Source organism: Lathamus discolor, chromosome 2 (genome assembly GCF_037157495.1).
Source record: "Lathamus discolor isolate bLatDis1 chromosome 2, bLatDis1.hap1, whole genome shotgun sequence".
Classification (NCBI taxonomy): Eukaryota; Metazoa; Chordata; class Aves; order Psittaciformes; family Psittacidae; genus Lathamus; species Lathamus discolor.
Window position 1 is genome coordinate 58456866 of NC_088885.1, and position 14126 is coordinate 58470991.

Consider the following 14126-nt stretch of genomic DNA (forward strand, 5'->3'; position numbering starts at 1 on the left):
AGTAGAGAGAGCACAAGCTGTGGCAAGGACAAAATAAAGGGGAAGGGAAAACGTGGACCCAAAGTTCACCACATGCATGGCACACCTGGCACAGAGGCTTGTAGGAATATTACAGAGCTCTTTGGCCTTTGATACAGACTTAGCAGGAGCCAACATCAAGGATACGACCGAAATGCTTCTTCCTCATCTTGAAAACTAGGTACCACAGCCTTTGTAGTTGACATGGAATGCTAAGATGGAGGGGAAACAAACCACTTTGGCTTTAATTTTTCTGATTCTAACTTGCCTTGAAACCAGACTAACTGTGAAAGTAACTGCTCGTCTGAGAAAAACTTCAGTAACCTGTCTGAGTGTTCTTGCTTCTCACTAATTACTTGGGGTTAGATGGAAATTAACTAACATATAAACTAACTATCATGTATATGATATAAATATAAACTGTAACTATTTAAACAAAAAGATATAAACTGACAAAGGAGAGATTTAGATTAGATATTACAAAAACAGTCTTCACTGTGAGGGTGGTGAAGCACTGGCACAGGATGCCCAGAGAAGCTGTGGCTGCCCCATCCCTGACAGTGTTCAAGGCCAGGTTGGACAGGGCTTTGAGTAACTTGCTCTAGCAGAAGATGTACCTGCCTATGGCAGGGGGCTGGAACTGAATGAACTTTAATGTCCCTTTCAACCCGAACCATTCTATAGTTATATGATAGTGAAGACTTATACAAGGGTCATCCACAGAAGAGACTAAACTGAGTCATCGCCCATGCATGCTACCTGTTATGTGGTCAGAGATGTACGTTCTACAAAAACAAGTGAGATGATCAGTCCTTCAGTACTTGCACCACTCATTCCTGAAACAGTCACCTGCAGAGGAAGGGTATTATGCAGTATTGAGATCACTGAGCTGTGAGTCAGAAGTTGTTGGAACTTTTACTAACTGCTGCCGAGTAGGTTATATAAAACTCACTAAAATCTGGCAAGTTTTCCCCATCAAATTTAGAAAGTAAGGATGATCACAAATTTTCCCTTCCAACCAGTCTGTGATAGAATTCTGGGGGGCTTATTTTGGAAAAAATAAACTCTTACACTTTGCAGAAAGGATCTCTTGTGATCTGAAAACAAAAACAAAGAAACAGAAAGCATAGAAAAGAATGTTTAATCTTGGAGCAAAACAATTTCAATCTTCATTTTTACCTAAGAAATATTTTGCTGTTAAATGATCAAAATACTCTGTTCAAGAACAATGGAAACGTCTCACTGAGCTTTTCTGCTCCCTCAGCTCCTGTTTATGGATCTAAACAGAAATCCCATACTACATTGGACATCAGTGCAATTTCATAAGTGCATTTCATCACCAAAGCTGATATCTTAAGTAGATCAGATACTTCATACACTGAACATTTCTCTCCCCTGGATAATTCAGCTGTAGAGATTTAAAGTGAGGTGAGTCAAAACCCACCCTCAGTTCTTGATCATGAGGACTACTGCTGACAGCAACCGTTTGAATTTACCACTAACTGCTTTTCCCAAACTTCATAGTAACTGCTTGGCACAGTCTGTAAAAGTTGCCATAGCATCGGCATATTCTGATGGACTTCTCTAAGATAAGTAGATTGGCTGTATAGAATCTGCCTGGTATGGAATTAACATTCCCTGTAGAAGCCCTCAGAATGCTGTGCTTCTCATTTGTTGCTAGAAAGGTGTTGGTAACACCCCAGTGTTTTGGCTAAGGCTAAACAGTGCTCAAACAGCATCAAGACTCTCTGCAACCCACCCACCAAAGGCCGGTAGGCTGGAGTGGACAAGAGGCTGAGAAGGGACATAGCCAGGATAGCTGACCCAAAATGACAAAAGGGATATTCCATACCATATGATGAGATCAGCAATAAAAGTTAGGAGTTATTTCCCCACCTTGTCCTGCTGAGGATGGGGAGTGAGAGAGTGGTTTTGTGGGCACCTGCAGCCCTCCAAGCTCAACCCACCATAGTGGTCATACATGACCAATGTGGCAGTGAAACGTAAGCAGCGTAAGCAGAGCCTCAATAATGTGTTAAAGTTCTGGACTGTGTCTCCGAAAGGGGTTAGGAGTTTAAAAGCTGTCCTTTGGACTCACATGCTTGTTATCTAGCATTGCTTAGCATACTTGATCACAGTCTTAATCACTGCTTAATTTACTGGAATGTACCTAGAACAACTTTGGGGGCAGTGTGGAATATACGGGTGAATCACTGCTTTTTCCCAAGCTACCTATTAAATTATTCCCCAACAAAACTATCCTCACTGACAATGTATATTCACTACTTTCAAGGTCTAAACATCGTTGTTAGAATTGTTTTTATGAAAAGAATTCCTGCTTACCCTCCAATCTCTCTTGTTTATCCACCTGTTGCTGAAGGGGTTTACCTGACCATGTATAGCTTCCTGCAACGTAAATATTGCTATCTAGATAATATTCCTATATGGATTAAGACTGGTATTTGAGGAGAGCATTCCATATCCTTCAAAAGTGATCATCTTTTCCACTGACTATAAAGGCAACTAGGGGTAACTAGCTTAATTACCTAAAAGTTGATGACACTGATCTTACTCATTGCATTTTCTTTCTCATCATCTGAAATACACTGTTGCATTTGCGATTTCTACCAGTCTAATACCTAGGCATTTAAATCTGAATGGGACACAATATACGTAAATAAAATGTTATTTTTCAGACAAAAAAAGAGTCTTGTTACCTTCCCATTTTACCAGGAAAACAGAAACATGAGACAAGCAACTTTTTTCCCTGTGAGAAAGTTTGTGGAAAAGACAGGAGATATATCTAATTCAGATTAGGAGAAATATAATTGGAAAAGGAGGTTCAAGTTGAAATGTCAACCCTTTAGTCAAAAGACGGACAACACATAGGAGATAGGATTGTACATTTATGGGGAAAAACCAGCTCTCGTTCACCCTAAGTTTGAAGTAAGAACTATAAGAAAGACATCTGGGACATTTGGCTTCAAACTGAAAAAAGACAGATTTAGATCAGATATTAGGAAGAAGCTCTTCTCTGTGAGGGTGGTAAGGCTCTGAAAGAGGTTGCCCAGAGAAGTTAGGGCTGCCTCATCCCTCGAAGTGTTCAAGGCCAGGTTGGATGTGGCTTTGAACAACTTGTTCTAGTGGAAGGTACTCCTGTCCATGGCAAGGGGGGTTGAAACTAGGTAAGCTCTAAGGTCCCTTCCAACCCATTCTGTGCTTCTATGCTTTCATGGAGTTATAGAATTTTTTTGTCCCCAGATAAGTTCCATAGAAATAAAACCTTCTCCAGGTTATTGCAACAGTGCTGCTCCAATTATTACTGTTTAGCCTGGACTTCCTGCTAATGACGGAGCTTTGATGAATATTTACGGGGGGATTAATTTCCTCTAAATTCAGGTGCTTATAAATGAGCTACTTGATGCAGATTCCCCTAATAACCTACAAACGAGCAATGAGTAATGAGCATGTCTCTTCTTATCCAGTTCCTATTCCTATTTTAGGATGGGATGGGCTGCATCCACATGGAAGAAAACGGGTGTATCAGTGCAGATGTAGATTTAATCAGATAAATTTCATGTTAGAAGGCTGGTCTTCACAGTTGCATACAGGTAAGATGTACTTAAGACTGTCATATGATACAAACAAAGAAATGGAAAAAGACAGCATGATCAGAACAAAGTCAGAAATCGCACAGCTACTGCCTTTGCTCATGCAGTTCTGATAACCATGTATAAAGCTTTGAAACCAAGATATTGCCCTTCTGACAGTAATGTACTTTAATAACCAGGGAGAAAAAATAGCTGAAATGAATTAAAACATTTCGTGACTGCCATTTTGACATGTGAAGAAAAGAGAACAGCATTAAAAGGAAAGGAAAATCATTTCTCTCTGCTTTTTGTAAATATCTGATTGGAACATTTTGACCTGATTTGAAAGATTTTGACAAGCTTGTGTTGTAACATAAGTGTCAGGTTGCCCAGCAATGCCAACCCATACAAGGAAGCGGGCAGGATCCTGCATTTGAAATGGCTTTGGGTACAAATAAGGGCTGTGTTCTGCAAGTAGTCCAGAGTCAATGAGAGATTTGGAGATCAAGGAAAAAGCATTAGTCTTTATGAGGTGAAATATTTAGTACCAGTATTTAAAGACTGAAATGTCTTTTTAAATATGGCTGTTAACTATTATTTACCCAGTGATTTATAGCTCAGTTCACTATGCAACAAGAAAGGTTTTTCTTGCTTCGACCAACTAAAGCATCCCTTGAGTATCACTTGCTTCCTCCTCTCTTCAGTACTTTGTTTCTTATGTTGGATCTTCTTTTTTTATGTCCCTCATTGCAGTAAGTCCACGGTCCACATGGTTTCATGCCCACCTTTACAGCCATTACATCCACTGGAATCACAGGTGGAGCAGTTAACATCAGTGTCACCTGCCGGGGCCTTCAAGCTAAAATTTGGATAAGACATGGTAAGAGGGGATGATCTTTTAGAGAAAATGTTTCAGGATCTCTTCAAATTTAGGCAATCATGATAGTAGTGGTTTGTTGAGAAGTTTATCACAGCAGCCAGAGACTATAAAAATATAAACCCAGAAGGTCTACACTCCGGGGCTTGTAACAGACTACAGTGAAAGCCTAGCATATAGGAAGACTAGAAATACATGAATGGGACAAGGTAAAAGTGTTACCTGATAGTGCAGGTGGAAGGGTCCTGTGTTTTTACAGCTGGAGGACCAGCATGCTATGACTTTTCCTTGGGTGCATAATTCAGATTTAGTAATTGCACAACTTCAATGTAGGGAGCATGGCTTTATTATGTTTTCTTAAGACCCATCTTTGATGTCAGAGTCTTCTGGGAATAGACCAGAGCATTAAAGCAGGGGAAAGGATTTTCTCCGTTCATGCCTATGAAAGCAGATTTTGCTGAAGGAAAGTGTGAATTTTGAGTTATGCCATTTTTCTGAGCATGTTGTTCCCATCTCATCCCCCAGCTTGTTCCAGGCAGTGTTAATTCCTGCATCCTGGGAACATTAGGTCAATTGTTTGTCAAATTACCCAGGTGAGTTCACACTTGCAATGAGCTCGATTTCACCGGAGGCTGAAAATGGGGTCCTGGCAGGTCTTTGCTATTCTCTGTATTTATCCACCCAGGCATCGTTCACTGTAATGCTTAACTTTGCAAGAGCTGGGTAACCCACCACAAATCCTTGGGAAAGACTGACCTCTTCTGGGAAGCTGAAATGCAGCTGCTCAGGGAACCTGAAACCAGCCATTGTGCCCTGGAATTTCCCCCAGGCATTTTGGGCAGCAAGCTCTTGGCATTGGCTGCTAAACATTTTCAATTCTTTTTCTAGAGATGCTTTCTTAAAGATGTTTTCTGCTTGCTGGCTGTTTAAGCCACAAAGGTTTGCAGACTTAGACTAGCTAATTTTATATTCTCCCTCACATCCCTCATGATTATTTTCAAGTTCAGTGAGGTTTTCTCAACCCATTCAACTCTATCCTTCTCCTTTCTGCTTTGTTCCTAATATTTCAGCCCTTTTCCTGGTTCTCGGCATTGGTCATAATCCCAAAGTCAGAGATTCACAGAATCATAGAGAGTACCAGGCTGGAAGGGACCTCAAGTGTTAGCTGGTCCAGTCTTTCTAGGAAAGCATGACTCAGACTAGATGTTCCAGCATCCTGTCCAGATGAATCCTAAAAGTGTCCAGTGTTGGTGAGTCCACCACTTCACTGGGGAGATTATTCCGGTGGCTGTTTGTTCTCATTATGGTGAAAAATTAGGAATCTCCCTACGAATAACTTGTGCCCAGTATCCCCCATTTTTCCTCATGTGACTCCTTTTAAAAAGGGAGACTCCATCTTATTCGTAGCCACCCTTTAAATACTGGAACAAGTCATAGGTGTTTCTATTAAAATGATCAATCCTTTCACCTTGTTGACACTTTATTACTTGCAACTTCTGAGAGATCCCAGCACTAATTGCATTATATTACCCAGAGCTGAACCAAGGTGTAAACACAGGTCCTTGAAATAATATGATAGTCTAGTTAATAGGTACAATGGTCTTCCACTTGCTTAGAGTGCTAGACTGTGCTGTACGGTGATATGCTAATGTTATTCATTTATTCCCTGGTACCTTGGATCATTGCTTCACTCCTCTAGGTAACACAGAGCACAGTGACCTCCACCCAGACATTTGTAGAGGGTTTCAGATGACTGGAAAACCATCCTGAGGGTAGCTTTGAGAGTATGGTGCCAACATGCAATCTGCTAATTAAGAGGTAGCATGTCAAGCTGCTGATAATCCCTTTTGTGTTTCCTTCAGCAAATTCATGCTAGAGCACCTTCCCATAGTTTGGTATCAACAGCACTAACATGTGGCACGTCCCAAAATACCGAGTTCTACTTCAGCCTCAGAGGTGAGAGGCCTGCCAGAGGTGGCTGGATGAAGATGACCAGTTGGGGTTACACGCCCCATGATGTTTTTCTCTTGTTCCCAAGAAGTGTGCCAGGACAGCCTGAGCTAGGATGCAGCTGGAGGATGCCATGGGGTTTGTGTGCGTGTCATTAAGGCCCAGGCCACGCCAATGGCTATTAATTGTGCTTACCAGCAACATCTGTGGCATACACCTTGGGTCAGACTGATCAGGAGCAGGAGCTTGAGCTTTTATCCAGCTCCTGAGCTAAGGGGTTGGGGGTTTATTTTAAGTGAGATGCAGTCTCTTTGAAGATCTCACTTTACAGGCTTGGCCATCAGAATCATAATCATAGAATCATTAAGGCTGGAAAATACCTTTAAGATCAAGTCCAACTTGGTGATGGATTCACCAGTGTTGGTGAGTCCTGGAATGTCACACTGATGTTAACTCTTTCAACACTGGTGAGTCCAACTTGTGAACTCAACTGGGGAACCTAATGCTGCCAAGTGTTAAAAGGATGCCTGAAAGTGAAGGAGTTCCCTGAGCTTGAAGAGCCACCCAATTTTTGCACTCCGATATAATGAACAGTAACTTTCTAATTGCTATGTAAATTCTCAGTCATAGCTTAGACAACTCTTTACACTTCAGCCACTTTTAAGAGCCTGGCTTTGACATGTCTGCTCTGTTTCATTGTCCTTCTTGAAATCTGTATAGGGACATAAGAGTCTGGTTCTGGTGTGCACTCCCTCCTATACTGTGAGCAGTGCCAGCACTTGCAGAGGAGACTTTGGAAAAATCTGTAACTGCTAAAGCTTGACCCAGGTCTTTCATAGATAAAGATTGTGTCAAACTTGAGGTTAAATAAAACCTTCTAATACATTCATATTTGTCATCACATATAGTGATGGAGTGACAGGTAAAAGTCCAGTGTTACATTCCTGTGTTAGTGGTCTTCCTGGTGAACTTCTGTTGTGTGTGGGAAAGCATTTCCTTTCACCAGGTTTTAATTTCACTGTCTTTCTATCTATGCTGACTCTATCACCAAGGTGTCTTTGCCATAGGTCAACATGCTAGTGGTGTCTATGTATGCACAGACAGGCCAATATGGTCCTATCCAACGGAGCTCACTCATTACTCCAGCTGTCCCCTTAAGCTGTCACATCCATTGAGAAGACCATTAGCTTCAACTGGTATTTTTGGCCAGATGAGGAATTATCACCCACTGAAATCAAAAGTCAGAGAGAGAGGGGACTTTGCAGTTGACTTAGGATGAATAAGAGGATACTGAACTGCTCAGTCTAGTCTGTATGATCCACATCCTCCAGGAGATCGGTGAATGCCAGTAGCATTTGACAAAGACCCTCAGAGGTCACAGGGGATGGGATAAGTGAAATGCAGTATTTGCCCTTATGGAGAACAAACATCCAAGCAAAGCAATTCTTTCCAGGCCAGCATTATTGATATGAAAACCACAGAACTTAATTAAAACTGAATGTAATTAAAGCCAGATGCAAGAAAGATTATTTTTTTTTCCCCCTGCATACCATGTTGTAGACTCATAGCATGACTCACGGGAAGAGTGCAGTAAGTCAAGGTGACTGGGAACATTCAAGGAGCGATTATCTGGAATCATTAGCGGAGCTGGTGGGCGACAGCTGTAAACTGGGAACAGGTCTTGATGAGGTGCATGGCCTTTAACTCCTCTGGCATGTAATGAGTGCTGTAAATCTCCATGTTACAGGCAGTGGTGATATGGGTGTATTCAGTCAGCAGTCTTGCTTTAATCTCTTTGTGACATCAAGAGAAGAGGAGGGGGCCCCTTGTTCCAGGACCTGAGTGACTTGAGCTTTCTGAAATGGTTGAAACTACTCACTTTCATGTGGGAATTCCATGCAGTATTTTGAAGGCTGAAAACTCAAATTCAGGTCTGAAAAGCTTTTGTATGAACTTTGAGGAACTGCATGGGTTTCCAGGGATTTACACCTCTCGGAGCAGAGCCTGGAGTTTTATATCTAAAATCCCTGAGCTTGTCCACAGCTATTTTCTTTCCTTTCTGTATGTGTATGAGTGTTTGACAGAACAGACGGTATTCATATTATACCATAACATTCACCTGGCCTGTGGTGATTCAGGTATGAAACCCAGGGTTGGGACTACCTCTATGTACAATGAGTCCTCTTCCAGGTCCTGACAGTGAGTTGTAATATAAACTGTGGCAACATATCTTTTCTCTGTGCTTCAGTGTCCCTTACTACGAAATAGGGGCTGCTCATATTCTCCAGAAGGTGGTGAGCTGTGAAAATTAATTAGGACTTGATTAATTTAATCTAATATTAAATTAATATTTACCTAATATTAAATTAAGCAACTGAGGGAAGAAATGTTAGGTGGTATGAAGCAGCCAGAACGTTATAGATACTCTGAGTCAGGAATTGTTCACAGCCTACCTCCCCCAGCTGTCATGGCTGAACTATATCTTCATTCTTGAAAATGCAAGTTTAGGTGATTGTACAATCATTTCCTAACTCCTTTCAGTCCAAATTAATTGGATTCATTTCTGCAGCTAGACATGACTTGTCAGGAGCAGCTAAACATTGCCATCCACTGCGCTGGAAACAGGACTTTCCACTTGCCGTAGAGAATTTTAACAGTTAAAAATCAAAAATCTGAAACCTTCTGGCATCTCCCAGCTCTCCTGAGCAACCATCCCTGAACACGCCTGGTGTACCAGTTCCTGATTCTGGCAGCAAAAGCACTTTTATGCTGCGAAGAGATTGCCTACAAATCATTGGCTTCAAATGGACCGCATCTCTGAGAGGAATTTCCACAGCTTTTCTGGGCACCAATCACATGGTTATTAGCCATCTGCAAATCCAGACTGATTATGAACTCACTGCCTTGCTGGGCTATCTTGTATTGCAACTGTTTAAATTTCAGACTCAGTTTTTCCCACTTCTGGAGTTGTACACATTCCCTAGTGACTATCTCCATTAGGGATAAACCAAAAGGCTCAGTTTTGTGTCTCCACGTGTTTTCTTCCTCTTCCAAAGTTTGCCAGATTTAAGCCAGTTTCAATGCTTCTCTGTCCTTTCACCTCTGTTAAATATTGTGTAACCGCAATGTTCCCCTGATACTGACTTCTATGCTAAAGCCCAAATACGATGTTGCAGTTAAATCTTGTTCCTCCAATTTTGGATGAAACTTTTCCATCTGATCTTTTTCAGTTTATATATATGCCTCTTTATCAAAATGGGTGAATGCTTTTGCATAAACACACTAAACACAGATGGTCAGTCTTAGGCAAGCTTTGCATTTTCTTCAAAGAAAAGAAAAGTCTTCTCTTGGTACGCAATTTTCTGAATACTCCCAGACATTAACATAAATGCTTTTCAAAGTTCGTATTATTTTCAAGTTCCCTCAATTTGCAGGCTAAATATGTCTGTTGGAGCCTTTTTTTTTTTTTTTTTTAACTTGGTTCTCCCTAGCTGGCTCACATTGCAATCATTTTTCTTTCTGCAAATCTTGAGGCTCTTTGATCTGTAGTTTCAAATCTCTTTCATAAAGTCCTGGATGCTTTCACATTCCATGAGTTGCACCACTATTTCCTCCTTGAAGAACAAGCCACAGTTTCCCATTTGGGACATTAGAACTCACTGCCACTGACATTCCTGGTGCTGGAAATTGGCCAATATTTAGGATTTTGAGAAATAAGCATCAGGTATTGCAAGGATGAGATCTGTGAATTTACAGTGACTGCAGCTAAGATTACATTTCCCAGAAGGTGGCAGGAAAAGGTTCTTTTTCACAATTCAAAATCTCTGTCTAGATAGCAAAAATGTTCTCTTATTTCTTTCTTTTTTTTTTTTTTTTCTCAATTTCATATGAACAGCATAGGTTTTTTTCTGTCTCCTTGGCATCCCTAAATACACACCTGCATTTATTATTTCACCCAAACAAACCCTTTGTTTGCTATGGCTAAAGTTCCAGCTTAACAAGTAGGATCTGATAATTCCATATTTTACTCTTTAAGAAACATAATGGATATTCTTTTGCATTTATCCGAAAAGATAGGTACGCTTCCCTAAAAATATTTTAATGCTATGACAATGTTTGGCATAATTTACCTGTTAGACCAAATATCTGAGCCTGACAAGTCCACACAGCTAAAACTGGAGGTCCTGCTCCTGTCTTCCTTTCTTGCCTCAAAGAGAAGAAGCACATTGCGCTTTGCTCGTACAAAACTGCAAATGCAGTTTTCTGTGTTCTGCAGTTAGTTACACTGTTTTAGCCCACTCAGGTTAAGAAGTCACAAGATTGTCTTTAAAATCATTAACATTTTCATCAACAAATAGCTAAGACTTTGGTCTTTGATGGTAGCATTTTTGTGACTTTCTTGGCAATTACATGAGCTGGGAATATGCTCCTGGCTTCCAATGAAATCTGAGGTTTTCCTCATATTGCCAGATCCCAAGAGCTGTGATTTTCATAGGAAAGAAAAAGAACAGAAAGAAACATAAAATACTTCAAAACTTCTGCTTAGGACTAAGCATTTGTGTTTATTGCATGCTTGCTTTGTTGTCTCCGATCTGTTTTGAATTCTGAATGTTTGAAGTGCTTAAACATTTGCTTGTCTTGGAACATATGGTACCACTGATTTCGAAGAGAATGCTGAAAACTTCACAAAGTTACGCACATGCTTAGAAATGCTTTGTTGGAACAAAGATAAAGGAAAATCTTTAGTATAAATTCTGCTGTCTGAAAAAGACTGTAGAATCATCCACTCTAAGCCACCCACATGTCCACTGAAACTAAAACTTTTATTAGTATTTTCCACTTTCTGTTCTCTTTTTCCTCTGCCAAATTTGGAGAAAATTTTCCTTCTGCTTTTGTTCAAGTTTTGCTTATTTTCTATTTATTATTTATTTTTTACAGGGTTAAACTTCTGGAGTTTTTATAGATTGAGTCCTGACCTCAGGAACATCCTCGCCACCTTTTTGTTCTAAGGAAACTGAAGCAAAAAGTCTCCCAGAAATAATGGTCTTCTTTCACCTAGCTAGCAGGAGGGTTTGGATTAGGCCCAGTCCCTGATGACAGTCATGCTTTCACTAGCTGGTGAAGTTGTTAAGTCAGGATTACTGGACTCAGCCACCCTAGCATGTTTGCAGTTCACGATCTCAGGAGCTTACTCATTTTTCAGTCCTACTGGTGGATGGATTAACTTTGGATGCTTGTTGAGTGTGCAAAACATGAATTTGACAGTATGCCAAAGACTGTCTTTTCAGAAATATTGTCCTTCCCTTATACAATGGCTTGCTTGGCCTGCAGATTTTTTTTCATCTTTAACTGCAAGCAATTGAAAGGGTTTTGGTAAACAATATAATGTTAAATATATTTAAGTATACTGCTTGGCAAAAGTGTTGCTTTCTTCCATTCTGAACAACAAAAAGGATTGGGCTGCTGTTTCAGATGTGGTATGCATATGCCTGGAGAACTCTATTCTTGGTGACAATGTACTTCCAGCATTCTCCACATTCTGTCCTATGTCTTCCTACCTCTGCCTCATGTTGGCCAAAAGGATAGAAGAGCAGAGGTCTTAAAGCCTCACTGCATTTTTTCAGAAAAGGGACTCTGATACAGCATATTCTGGTAAGAAAAGAAGACAGAAAGTGTGGCATCAGGAATTGAGAAAGATATGAAAGAATGCAAATTCGGGGAACTTCTCAGGTATGGAGGAAATATAATGTGTAAACATAACCTTAAAAGTTGGAAACCAACGTCTATGCAGCCAGAGACCTACTATGCAGCCACAAAGCTGAAGAAAGAAATGGTTTACAGGTGATAATCTGATTAAACTCTCCACTGGCTGCACCTGGGATTATATCAGATTAAATCTCACATATTAGCAGTTTGGGCATAGTCAGGCTTTTGCCCCTTCACCAAGGGATCCTTGGTCTAGGCATGAGGAATTTTGAGGAAAGAACAGTTGTGCTTCTCATACTTCAAATGAAACCTGATAGGTCTCAAGAAGAGTTTGACCTTTTCAGTCTTCAGCCACAAGGCTGGATGGTTGCACCAATTTTAACAAATTGATTGTGCCAAGGAATGTTCCCAGGCACTCAGCTCCAACTAAATACTAGTAAACTGTTAGAACAATCCATGGCACAGTTTTAGTCTTGGTCAACTATCACCTTCCCAAACCATTCCTGGAAACCCTGTGAATCTGTTGCAGGGACTGATCCCAAAGGCATTCAGGATGTGGCAATCCTCTTCTGGAGGTAAAAGCTTACTAGTGCAAATGCAGATCTTTCTATACCATGGCCTTAGAGACACAGAGCAGACAGACCTTGAAGCTTGGTTGTGATTGTTACAGCAGAACTGCCTCCAGAGTTTCAGGCAAAAGAACAACAGTGGAAAGTAATAGACCTCATCGTAATATATCTATAATTAAATTAAAGGGTGAGCCTTTCTGCCTGCTCTGTTAATCTAATTAAAGTAGGCTGCTGAAATCGGTGGGAATAGATGCCAGTGCAGGTGTGACTGTGTGATGCAGACACATTGGAACAGGCCACTAGGCTAAAGAAAACACCACCTTTCCTCAGACAAGTACATCTCTGTCAAGCATTTCTGTTCACTGCTGGTCATAAAGCTGAACAAGATCTGAAAACCTTAATAGACAAGATTAAAATAAAATTTTGGATAAAGGCAACATGGAAGACCAAAAAGAAGGAACGTCCTGCTTGTGAGGAATCATTAAAAACAATAGAACCATTCAGGATGAATTGCTGGGAGATGATAATAGAGGGCTATAAGATCATGAGGAGAAAAGAAAAAGTGAAAAGAAATTGACTGTTACTGGTTTTCTCCAGTGCGAGAATCAGGGGGAGTCAAATTAAAGCAGCATGTGGCATGTCCACAGAGTTTTGAAACTCTTTGTTACAAGAATCTGTGGATGCCTATAGTCATCATGATGCACAAAGCAGATTTACCTACAACTCTTAAACACATACTACTTCTGGACATGAATTACTGGAAGTCAAGGCATTATTTGGAAGAAAAGCAATGCACACTTGTCCAGTTGTTGCATTCCTCCCTTTAGGGACCAGCTGATGTCCTAGGCAAGGAGGATCTTTTGGATGGCCCAGTGTGGCAATTTCTATGGTCAGACATGGATTTGAGGAGAGAAACCTAATCCAGTAACTGACTGGGTAAATGAAATTCCAGTCACTGTCTCTGACTCCTTCTTCTTTCCACCCACAAGTCATGAAGCTTCTCAGACATCCTTCCTGCCCCCTGCTCCCTCACTTCCATCTTCAGTATCTCTCCAGTTAACTGACTCCATATATGACAGTAGAAGATCATAGGTGCAATCTTTGATTTTGCCTGTTAGCCATGGGTGGGTTCTGAGGAAGAAAGTCCTTAGAACTACATGTGCTGCTGGTAAATCATCTATCAGAGTCTTGACTAAGAAACCATTCATAGAATCATGGAGTCATGGAATCATAGAATGGTTTAGGTTGGAAGAGACCTTAAAGACCATCCAGTTCCAAACCCCTGTCACAGGCAGGGACACCTTCCACTAGACCAGGTTGCTCCAAGCCCCGTCCAACCTGGCCTTGAACACTGCCAGGGATGGGGCAGCCACAGCTTCTCTGAGCAACCTGTGCCAGGGCCTCACCACCCTCACA

General features: G+C 40.9%; 1 protein-coding gene and 2 long non-coding RNA genes across 3 annotated transcripts in view; 1 reads left to right on the plus strand and 2 right to left on the minus strand.

Moving 5' to 3' along the window:
• The window catches only part of SNAP47 (synaptosome associated protein 47), an 84880-nt gene that overhangs the window by 8907 nt on the left and 61847 nt on the right, over window positions 1-14126 (minus strand). The window lies entirely within an intron of this gene.
• LOC136008129 (uncharacterized) lies at window positions 3539-13832 on the plus strand. The gene is made up of 4 exons (XR_010609980.1): window positions 3539-3629; window positions 4362-4488; window positions 5011-5078; window positions 11374-13832. It is a non-coding gene; the product is annotated as an uncharacterized LOC136008129 (long non-coding RNA).
• On the minus strand, window positions 3560-10672 carry LOC136008130 (uncharacterized). Its single transcript, XR_010609981.1, has 2 exons — window positions 10566-10672; window positions 3560-4467 (listed from the first exon to the last, which is right to left on the minus strand). It is a non-coding gene; the product is annotated as an uncharacterized LOC136008130 (long non-coding RNA).